Genomic DNA, 12,360 nt, shown 5'->3' on the forward strand with positions numbered 1-12,360 from the left:
CACATGTGGACTTTGTCATTTTTGGCAGATCTACCAAAGAACAGGCTCTGTGAACAGACCTCTCTACCTACTGAAATAACAGTGCGGAAAATGAGATGTAGTAAAAACTAGGCGAAAATAAACAAGAAAGTCACCCGGTCCGCTCTGCAAACTGTGAAGCGATAGTGTTTTGTTTTAATTCCTTCCATACTCCCGCATGGTCTATTTGGAGGCCTTTCTACTAAAGTGCTTTCGATTTTGCAGGTTCCATGGCTTAACGCAGGGATGTACAACACAGGAGTAATTGGGCGCCGCCCCCAGCATTTTGTTTTACAGGTCCCATGTTAAAATGCCAGATGACGCTTGATACTGAAATCAGAGTTAGCACGGAAGCACTTTGGCTGTGATTCTATAAACGGCACCAATAACTTAGGTATCAAGTAGTGTGGAGCTTAAGCACTTTATAGAATCACACTTAGGTGTCACAAGGCATCCTAACCTTAAGCTCACCCTATTTATGCCAGAGTTTTCTTGGTCTAAATGGTGCACCTAAGTCCAAAACAGATGAAAACTACATGAAAAACGCGCCTACGATCTGCCCCCCTAACCACGCCTACTTTCTGATTAGCACCTTGGATGGGCACCTATGTTCCAATTAAATGCAATTATGCCAGTTACAAGGTGCTAATTCTTAATTATCAGCACTGATTAAGCCTTTTTAAAAAGGTGTTGTCTCCATTTGCATCTTTGCTTTCCTAGCCACTCGACCAGCCTCTCTTAACTTTTCCAGATATTTTTGCCTGTCTTCCTCTTTCTGTGATCTTTTGTAATTTATGAAAGCTAACCTCTTATTCCTTACCTTCTCAGCTACTACTTTTGAGAACCAAAGCGGTCTTCTTTCGCTCTTATTTTTACTTACTTGCCTCACAAAAAGATCTGTCGCCTTACTAGGTGGATGGGTTTCAGTGGAGATGTCAGATGAACATTGTACCACCCATCTGGACAGCAGCAGATGGATAGCATTGGAGGCAGAGGACCGCATTTGATGCGACAACGGTGATATCATCAAATTTATACTGCATAGAAGAAAGGCCTGGCAATCTACTTCTGTATTCTGTCGTGAAAACTTGATGATATCATCAAGTCGCTAGGACTCGAACACGAGTTGATGGTACCCAACAGCTGTTGAAATACTGTGAAACCAATTAACACGGTTGTGCGCTAGCAGTTAACATGCAGCGAATTGCACATTAATCCCTGGCAGTGGCGTACCTAGGGTATGTGGCACCTGGGGCCCATCATTTTTTGACACCCCCACCCTATGTAAAAAAATATTTTTTGTAATAACCATGAAAAGGAATAAATGGTTAGAATAGAAACAGACAGTGAAAATTTTCTTCTATTGAACCTCATATATGTACTCATTATTCCAAACATAACATAACATAACATAAATTATGTCTGAATTGTCATGACATCAGAAGTACATATGGAATAGTTGCAGGTGATGCTTGGGACAGTTCGATTGTGTTAGTTCGGTTTTATGTATTTTTTGAATAGAAGGGTTTTTATTTCTTTTTTGAAGGTTTTGTAGTGTGTGGTCGAGGCCAATAGGTTGTAGAGTTGGAGGTCGAGTGTTGCAGCTTGAATGGCTAGGAGGTTGTTGAACAGTTTTTTTCTTTTGACGTTTTTGGTTGGAGGGTGTGTGAATGATGCATGAGTTCTTCTATGTCTGGTTGAGATGGATTGAATTATTTAGCTGAAGAAATTAGTTACCCCCCCATTTCACACACATTAATTTTCTTCCATTTTTGTTTCCATTATAAAAAACACTGATAAGTTCCCAGAAAAAAAATACATTAAAATAAGAAGTGAAAACAAAGGCCCCTACAGATGAGAACATAACATAAAAATAGCCTAACTGGGTCAGATCAATGGTCCATCATGCCCAGTAGCCCATTCTCATGGTAGCTAATCCAGGTCATTAGTACCTGGTCAAAACCCAAAGAGTAGCAACATTCCATGCTACCGATCCAGGGCAAGCAGACACTTCCCCCATGTCTTAATAACAGACTATGGACTTTTCCTCCAGGAATTTGTCCAAACCTTTCTTAAAACCAGCTATGCTATCTGCTTTTACCTTTCCTTCCAAACAGAGACCTTGCTAGATGTCAAATACAGAAAAAACAAGGTAACTTCACAAGGACTTAGCTGTGCAGGAAATGTGAATCTCCTCATACACCCACCATATAGTGCAAAAATGTGCAAAGGTCTGGTTTTTTCTTTCGATCATTATATAGCCTAATGCCACACAAGCAGCGCTGTTACAAACATATTCTGAAGGTCAATGCTAAGGTTAACAAAGTTTCCTTCCTTGGACCACAAGGAGATACTGACAGACCACTGGAAGAGATCCCAAAACAACTACCCAGGCACAACACCCAAAGACCCACTCAGTGTGTGAACCAGTTGAGTGGAGTGGACTAACTGGGGGGGTGGAAATGGGTCCAGAGTTTGCTCAGCAGAATTTCCCAGACCACCTCTTCCTCTCAACACATTGACACGCTGCCACCACCACCACCACTAGGAACACATCACCAGGTAGGCCAGCAATGCTTATAAACTTTATAAAACACATTATTATATTTTCTTATAAAGCACATATTTTAACTGAACTCTCTGATATCCTCAACCTTGCCATTCACAAAAATAGAAGGAAGAAAAGTTCCTGTTTCCTGCTGTCTCATGTCCCCGGCCTATACAATATTTTTCTTCTGCAGACCCCTTCAAAAGTCTGACCAAATCCTCGTTTCACTTGCATTATAAAGTACTGAGGATGCCATCTCTCCCCAATCCCAGATCCTAAAGTCTAAGACAGTAGCGCAAACTAGTGCTGCCCAATTCAGGGAAAAAAAAATAATTTCGATTCGATTCAGCCTATTGAATTGGTTTTTCGATTCGATTTTCCTGCCCAATTGGGTGTTTTTTTTCCCAAACATCCTGGTGGGTTTATTTTATAGCTTTTTCACACCCCTTTTGCTTCTCCTAACTACAATGGCGCTGTGGTGTAAATAAAATAAAGAAACAAAAAGGACTTTTACTCTCTCTGTTAAATCCTAGCTCACGTTTGCAGTCTAACACCAGCTCTGGCAGGATACACATTTCAAATCTGACATATTGTAATCACAAAACAGAAAATAAAATTAGTTTTTCTACCTTTTGTTGTCTGGTTATTTTTCAAATCTTATTGGTCCAAGGCTCTGGTTGTCTTCTGATAACTTGTTTGCCAGGGTCTCCTTCTTTCTGCATGCTAACCATCCATCTGCCATCTCTGTCCTACCCTTCCGTTTCCCTTCCCTCCCCAGGAGGTCTGGCATCTTTCTTTTTTTCGTCTCCCTCCACAGATCCATCTTTTCTTAACTACCCTTTCATCCAGCATCTCTCCCTCCTTCCCCATCACCCCAGGGTCTACCATCTCTCCCTTTCTTTTCCCAGCTACCCTCCTATCCAGTATCTCTATCCTCCCCCTCCACACCATCCCTTGTGTCCAACTTCTCTCCCTTTCTGTTTCTTCCCTCCCTAAAACCCATGGTCCATCATCTCTCTCCCTTTCCTCTATTTTCAGACCCATTAATTCTTCCCACCCAAAGTCCGGCATATGCGCGTCTATTTGAACCCTCCCTTCTAGCTTTCGCCTTCACCTTTTCAACCTGTTTGGCCACCTTAAGATCATCATATACAATCACATCAAAGTCCCGCTCTTCTGTCGTGTACATAAGTTCTTCACCCCCTAAACTGTACCGTTCCCTCAGGTTTTTGCAGCCCAAATGCATGGCCTTGCATTTCATAGTATTAAATTTTAGCTGCCAAATTTCAGACCATTCTTCAAACTTCGCCAGGTCTTTCTTCATGTTATTCACACCATCCGGCATATCTACTCTATTGCAGATTTTGGTATCATCTGCAAAGAGGCAAATCTTACCCAACCCTTCAGCAATATCATTTATAAAAATGTTAAAAAGAACAGGCCCAAGAACAGAACCTTGAGGCACACCACTGGTAACATCCCTTTCCTCAGAGTGATCTCCATTGACCACTACCCTCTGCCGCCATTCACTCAACCAGTTCTTGACCCAGCCCATCACTTTGGGACCCATCCCAAGGGTACTCAGTTTATTTATTAGACGTCTGTGTGGAACACTGTCAAAGGCTTTGCTAAAATCTAAATACACCACATCTAGCACACATCCTCTATCCAATTTTCTGGTCACCCAGTCAAAGAAAGACCTATCTCTAGTGAGTCCATGTTGCCTCCGGTCCTGTAATCCACAGGATTCCAGAAACTTCACCATTCTCTGTTTTAAAAGTGTTTCCATTAATTTGCTTACCACAGAAGTTGACCCTAATGCCTCCATAAAAGAGGAACCAACCAAAACTTGTGGAGGGTCGATGTCCAAGATGAAGGCTTTATTAAAACAACAACTTTTTTTTATAAATCTTTATTCATTTTAATAACATACAAAGTGCATGCAAAAATACAACAATTAACACCGAATAACAGCACTTATTGCTAACAATAATAATATAACCATCGTTCCCCCCCCCCGCCCCAAACCCTCCCTCCCAATCCGGATGTGTGTAAAACTCAATAAAATGGAAGGCTTGAACTATTAATTGGTGGATACAAAATTTGCTAAAGGGCCCCAAATCTTATTAAAATTTTTACCATAACCCTTTAATTCTGAATTCATAAGTTCGTATCGATAACACAAGCATAGGGATTCCCACCAAAAGATGTGATTTGGTTCGTTAATACTGGCACGTTAATACTGACACCAAACATAGACTGTGTCTCAGATGGCCATGGTCTCCTTGATTTTTCATGAGTTTATGGGATATGCACACCATGGTCACAGTGCCTGTCCCCATTTTTCACCAGAGCACTCCACAGACCCTGAGTGGAAGAAGCTCATTAGCATATGAGTCCTTCCCCCCCTCCCATCCTGTTGTTTGACTGGAGGGTCATTGTTCAGATGCCTAATCCAAGCAATTACGAGCCCAACCAAGATGAGAATGACGTGGATATGGTTCAATCAATGATCTGAAACAATGAAATAAATAAAACTCTTTTCAGCTACAGTGGTAAAATAGAAGTCAGAATTTAGAAAGTTGGTTGGTTGGGCTGAGAACTTTTCAGTACCCCCTTCTATGTAATAAAAGTGAGACAAGTATAGGATAATCAAGCAATTGTGACATCTCTGATGACGTTGGCTCTTATTGGTGGAATGAAGCATTATGACATCACAATCTCAGCTCTGGTTACCAGAGACTGACACCCTTCACACTACAAGGGGGTGCTGAAAAGTTCTTAGCCCAGCAAGAAGAGAATGACGTGGATATGGCTCAATCAATGATCTGAAACAATGTCAAAACCTAGAATTTTGTTTCTGCAAATTGGTACTTAATGAAATAAGATAACACTCTTTTCAGCTACAGTAGCAAAATAACGCTCAGAATTTAGGAAGTTTGTTGGTTGCTCTGAGAACTTTTCAGCACCCCCTCATGTGTAATAAAAGTGAGCCAAGTATAGGACAATCAAGTCATTGTGACATCACTGATGTTGGCTCTTATTGGTGGAATGAGGCATTGTGACATCACAATCTCAGCTCTGGTTACGAGAGAAACTCTTCACATTACCAGGGGGGTACTGAAAAGTTCTCAGTCCAACCAAGAAGAGAATGACATGGATATGGTTCAATCAATGCTCTGAAATAATGTCAAAACCTAGAATTTTGTTTCTGCAAATTGGTACTTAATGAAATAAGATAACACTCTTTTCAGCTACAGTTGCAAAATAACGCTCAGAATTTAAGAAGTTGGTCGGTTGGGCTGAGAACTTTTCAGCATCCCCTGGTAGAGAAAGACACATTTCAGATAGGAAACAACTGCGATTCCTTTGCTGGACTCCTCCTCATATTCATCTCTCCACTGTATCCTAATGTAAACAACTTTTTCACATGACTCCATAAAGCATGTGCTGCTAACTGTTGGATATCTCTGAATAACTGCAGCTCTTTCTTCTGCTTGTTGCCAGACTGTGTGCTACAGTCATTGCGCTGGATCCCTCGTCAGAAATCAAAGTTAACAGCAAAAGCAAAAAAAGATTTCAAACCATGGCCATGAATTAAAAAGCACTTGATGCGGGTGCTATCAGGCACAGAATTTATCCGATTTCAGTTTCAGTTTCTCTCAAGCGTCACCCCGGGGGAGATTTTGTTGGGATCTAGCTGGAATAATAATTTTCTACATCTGTCCAATTGCTGACCTTCTAGTCAGGAGTCACTAGGAGGCATGAAATTAAGTAACCTGATAGTCTCGTATATGGTTTTGCATGCCTTATCAACTCTAATGCAGAGAAACAAAGTTGAGGTATTACAGATGCCAATATCATACTTAATTTTACAAGCTTCCTGTGTTCGACAGAAGTTAAAAAAGTTAAGTTGTGGTCTGTTTTCTGGTGATTATGGAAAGTCACCTTAATGGAGGGAGCATGAAGCAATCAGCTGTTGCTCCTACCCATTTCTATATGTCGGTTCCCACCATGGTGCCTGTGACCTTTTCTTGGCATAATACTGCAGAGGTTTGCCGTTGCCTTCCATGGTAAATAACACCTGGACTTCCATGGTATTAACCATCCATCCAAGTATTAACCAGACCTGATCCTATTTGTCTTCTGTGAGCTAACAAGCTCAGCCTTTCCTAAGCCAGTATTGCTGAGGGAGAGCAGTGGTATCAATCTTATTTCTTTGTCACAGGTCTGCAGTGGAAGGCAAGCACCAAAAACAAGGAAAAGACTGCAGAATGGAATGGACAAGGGTGCAAGAATCTTTATTTTGTAAAATTTTCTTTAAAAAAATTCCTGCACCTTGTCCCTTCCATTCTGCAGTCTTTTCCTTGTTTTCGAACCCCCCTGATTGGCCAGGTGGATTTGTTGTGTACAGAACAATTTTTTTTTTTAAAATGAGTCCAGAGGGGCCACCCAATTGCACAGTAAATGATGGCAGAAAAAGAGCCGCATGGTCCATCAATCTGCCCAGCAAGGTGGCAAGAGTTGCTACTGCCACTCTGTGCGGGCTTCAGTCACCCATGGTTAAATGCTGTTTGTGAAGTCTCCACCATGCCAACCACAGAGGCAGCCAAATGCAGGGCCGCCATCAGGGCAGTACTACCAGTCCTGCATTCAGGGGCCCGGAGGTGACAGGGGGCCCGGGCTCCCCCAGGGTCCTAAGCAGTGTTCCCTCTAAGGCAGCGGTCTCAAACACGCGGCCTGCGTGTGGCTCTCCAGGTTTTATTATGTCCACTGGTCTGGAGGCGATCATTCTCTTCCTTTTGGAGCAGCAGCCGGCTTGTTCGTTCAAAGCCGCGGGTTGGCGGCTCCTTGCGCTATCCACTCCTGCATCGGAAGCCTCTCTGACGTCACACCATCAGAGAGGCTTCAGACGCAGGCACGGATCTCGCAAGGAGCCGCCACCCGCGGATTTGAACGAATGAGCCGGCCAGACACGCTGCTGCTCCAGTGGCGTACCAAGGGGGGGGCGGTCCACTGTTCTCCTTAGAGTGCGGCACCTATTTCCCTTCCCTTCTCACTGCTGCCATCGGGGATCAGGCCGGCACTGTGTCTTTGATCTCCCTGCTTCTCTTCCCTGCAGGGCCGACCAATTCTCGCGGCCCGACGTCAGTTCTGACGTCGAGAGGACGTTAATTCTGACGTCGAGATGACGTTAATTCTGACGTCGAGAGGACGTTCTGGCTAGCCAATCGCTGCCTGGCTGCCCGGAACGTCCTTTCCGATGTTAGAATTGACGTCGGGCGGCCAGAGTTGATCGGCCCCGTGCAGAAGAGAAGCAGGGAGATGGCTTGTTCCCGATAGTGGCAGCAGCAGCAGCCTATTCCGCGGCGGTGGTGGCATGGGGGAGGCAGGAAGGAAGAAAGAAGGTGGGGGGACAGGGAACCAGAAACAAAGCAAAAAAATGGGGCACAGAATCAGAGAAAGACAGACATAGAGAAAGAAAGAAAAAGTTGGGGGAGGGAATGAGGTCTGGAGGAGAGGAAGCATACAGGAGGCTGAAAGAAGGGAAGAAGTATTGGATGCACAGTCAGAAGAATAAAGTGCAACCAGAGACTGATGAAATTACCAAACAAAGGTAGGAAAATTATTTTATTTTCAATTTAGTGATCAAAATGTGTCTGAATTTATATATGCTGTCTATATTTTGCACTATGGCCCCCTTTTACTAAATCGCAATAGTGTTTTTTAGTGCAGGGAGCCTATGAGCGTCAAGAGCAGCGCTGGGCATTTAGCGCAGTTCCCTGCGCTAAAAACTGCTATTGTGGTTTAATAAAAAGGATGGGGGGTATATTTGTCTATTTTTGTATGGTTGTTACTGAGGTGACAATTCATAGAGTCATCTGCCTTGACCTCTTTGAAAAAAACCCCAGAATAGGAATGATAATTAACATTTTCTCAGCATATAGTGTGCTTTGTGTTTTTTAATTTTATTTTTGGTAGATCATTTTGACTTGGTCATTTTAAAGTAGCTCGCAAGCCCAAAAAGTTTGGGCATCTCTGAGCTAGAGCGTTGAAACTGTGTATTTCTATTTTATCCCCCCTTTTACAAAACTGTGGAGCGTTTTTTTTAGCAGCTCTGATGCTCAGAATTCTATGAGCGTCAGGGCTGTTACCACCGTGGCTAAAATCCACACTATAGTTTTGCAAAAGGGGGAGGGGTTCGTTTGTGATGACATATTCCATACATATTCCATAGGCGAAGGTGTTTTCTGTGTTCTGTGTGTTTGAAAGACATGGTTTTCTGTTAGGATTGATGATGTAGGATTGATCTGTGCTGGTCTGGCTTGTTTAGTTTTACAATGGGTGTATTGATGTACTGCTCACTGCAATATATAAGATGCTGCCTTTTCCTAGGTACTCATGTGTGACATGTGGTTTGTTACTAAAAATCATGTTTTTCTTACAGATGGGGGGGTGTGCCAAAAAATGATGGGCCCCGGGTGTTACATATGCTAAGTACGCCACTGTATGTAAAGATACCAGAAAGCTGGCGTAGCAAAAACTTTAAGTAAATTGTTATTCTTCTAAGTTTTGAGTATTTAACCCTCCCACAATCTCAAGGGCACTCATTTCAAGTTTATTGAGATTTTGATTTAAACGCAATATCAAATATTTTCAATGCGTATAACAAAAATAAATTTAGGGAAATAAATAAAACCATTTGAACAATAAACATACAAACATATCCATAGATGATTAAAAATACATAAGGAGTACAAGGATAAACTACATTTGTTTAAAAATGCGTCCTCCGTGCCTGCTCATAAATTTGTGGAGTATGTAACTTGTTGCTCATGCATATTTTTTTTTGCACACACCTCATCAATCCTTAGAGGGAACATTGGTCCTAGGCCACCATAGCACAAATTCCTGTATTATGCTTCTTCTGTGCACAACAATAAACACTGCTGTCATACTTTTTTTTGTCCCCTGCCGATTTCCTGATAGCACCCCCCCGGACAAAAGTAGGGGGGAAGAGGTGCGTGGGGGGCCCAATAGGATTGCTCAGTAAGGGGCCCAGAAATTTCTGATGGCGGCCCTGGCCAAATGTGATGGGGATGACACATGGTTCTAACCAAGGCTCCAAGCAGTGCTGTCAGTATTGATTGATTTATTTAAGTTTCACGTTCATTTAAAATTTGATTTAATCGCAAGGTCGTATTTCAAAGCGATTTGCAAGTCTAAAAACGGGGTATCAGTAAAAGTGACATATTTTTAGACTCTGACAATATAGGAGCAAAAGGCAGGCAGGTTGAACTACAACGTATAAAAGAAAAGGAGAACATGTAGGGTTAGAACATTAGGATAGGGAATTGTTACCCATTACCATATTTTTCAGACCATAAGAAGCACCCACCTGTAGAGGAGGAAAAACCAAGAAAAAAAAAATTTGGTTCAGAATTTTTTTTCTTCTTGGTTTTTCCTCCTCTACACATAGGTGCGTCTGGTTGTCTGGTGCTGGGAAGCCCGCAACCCAAAGCAGCCTGTAGTCCGAAGTCCCCCCGCTACCTTTTTAAAGTAGCGTTGGTCCAGCGCGGTCTCCTGCTGCCTGGATGGCTGCCTTTCTCTGCAGAGCAACGCACAACGCAGGAGTGCGACCTTTGCGCTTCCTGCCTGGTCCCGCGCCGCTCTGTGTTTGGCTGCAGTCAGTAACTGACTGCAGCCAATCAAAGAGTGGCGCGGGATCAGGCAGGAAGTGCAAAGGTCACGCTGCTGCGTCGCTCTGCAAAGAGGTAGCCATTCAGCAGGAGACCGCGCTGGATTACCACCGCGCTGGAAAAAATGCATCTTATGGTCCAAAAAATACAGTAATTTTCTTTTATAGGGATATTAGCTATCTGAAGAATGTTGAGTTCAGAGGAATCCGAGAAACTCAGTTTTAGGATTCAAAAGCGTCCTTGCAGAGCCAGCTTTTTAAAAGTCCTTTGAACCTGTTAAGTGATTTTTCTTCCCTAATATACATTTGTTAGATCCGTCCTCCCAAAAGAGCCCAGAACGGGTTACAGGAGTACATACGCAGCATGGTCAAGACAAATATGGACAAGACGTATTTGGAAAGTGAGTGGTACAATAGGTGACTATATATGCTATAGTAGAAATAAATAGCTGAGGTGCATTATTTATTTATTTATTTAATTAATTTGTTTTCTAGTCCATTGTTCCTAAAGAGCTCAGAACGGGTTACAGATTTAACATATGGAATTTCCTTACAAGTTTACAATGCAAGCTTTTATCCCAACTTAAAACATGCTATGGGCTAATGAGAATATACAGTTTACTGGTTACAATTTGCTATGGTTGTCTTTATGACGCAAGGCTTCCAGTACAAGTTATACCTAATTCAACACATAGAAAGTTACAGGTTATACCTAATTTGACTATACAGTGCATGCTATAGTGGTACGAACAACCAAGATATTCTATACATGCTTTTGTCAGGAACTTAGCGTTATGGCCTGGTTGATGAGTTTTGTCTGAGATTAGGGTTACCAGAGGTCCGGATTTCCCCTGGACATGTCTGGGTTTTGAAAAGCTTTTCCTGACCAGAGCAAGCAGTGGGCGTGGGGCTAGGGCAGGATTAGAAGCAGAACTGGGGCATAACGGGGCAGGGATGGGCGGGCCTGGGGGGGCGGGTCTAGGGGTCCGGATTTTACAAATGTGAAATCTGGCAACCCTATCTGAGATCAATTAAGCTTGAACTTTTCATGGGGCTAGGTTTCACTTACCAGTCAAGATGTCTTCCCCCTCCCACCTGAGCTGCATAACACCCCCACTTGCATGATCTAAGACTCTGGAGTTACCAAAGCTTCACCTATCTTATGCCACTTGCAGGACATAGACCATAGAAGCCGTCAGTCTCATTTCCACCATGCTGATCAGGGCCGGATTTTCCTATAGGCTAACTAGGCTTCAGCCTAGGGCCTCAAGATCAAGAGGGGCCTACATTCAAATTGTTAGCAAAATTAAATTACACTATTCTAAAAACTGAACATTAAAACACTGAACCGAAAATAAGGAGAAATTCTATGCATATGACTAATAAACATGAAACACCAGGCTCTTTAGTATAAGTTCTAGAATGGAGGGTATTCAACAACACAGTCACACAACAGTGAAAAATTATTCCACTGTCTTCCCATACACCATTCCAAGTGATTACTTATTCAATTTTTTCAATTTTTGGGTCCTCAGCGGGCCACCACACACTCAAGTATTTTCATAGTGTGAGGCTTTATGCTCATATTCGTCATTGGACCACTATTTGCTTTCAATTATTTATATATATAAATTACGTTTTAATGTATGTATGCTAAAGGTACTTAGCTTAGAGTTTTGACGCTAGCCGGGAGGGTAGAAACATCCGTCACCAACATGTTTCGCCCATAGCATTTAAGGGCTTTGTCAAGGCACCCTCTCCCTATGATAAAAATAAAACTAAGTGTCATAACTACCATAAAGCATGTAAATCGTGTATAATAAAATATTTATCAAACTCTCTTACCGTTCTCTACTATTATGCTTCCACCATCGCGTCTCCGACGAAATGGCGGTCACGCTCAAAGTAAACCCATTTATACGTCACCAAGACGTAACGTCCCAAGAGGTTAGAGACATCAGAGGTAGACGTAACGGTTCTCTAGACAATTATTATTTATGTATAAAGTTCATTAATAGAATGTTTTAATAAAGGATGACACTCAGAACCCCCCTTTTTTTATATATATATTTATTATTGTTGTTATTATTTTCTC

At 42.3% G+C, this 12,360-nt stretch overlaps 1 long non-coding RNA gene across 1 annotated transcript in view; it reads right to left on the reverse strand.

Moving 5' to 3' along the window:
- The window catches only part of LOC117361515, a 37,131-nt gene extending 26,890 nt beyond the window's left edge, over positions 1-10,241 (reverse strand). Inside the window, exon 1 of the long non-coding RNA XR_004539676.1 lies at positions 10,118-10,241. This is a non-coding gene — a long non-coding RNA (uncharacterized LOC117361515). The remainder of the gene's footprint in view (positions 1-10,117) is intronic.
- Positions 10,242-12,360: the final 2,119 nt, after the last annotated feature.

This window comes from Geotrypetes seraphini, chromosome 5 (assembly GCF_902459505.1).
Source record: "Geotrypetes seraphini chromosome 5, aGeoSer1.1, whole genome shotgun sequence".
In the NCBI taxonomy this organism is placed as follows: Eukaryota; Metazoa; Chordata; class Amphibia; order Gymnophiona; family Dermophiidae; genus Geotrypetes; species Geotrypetes seraphini.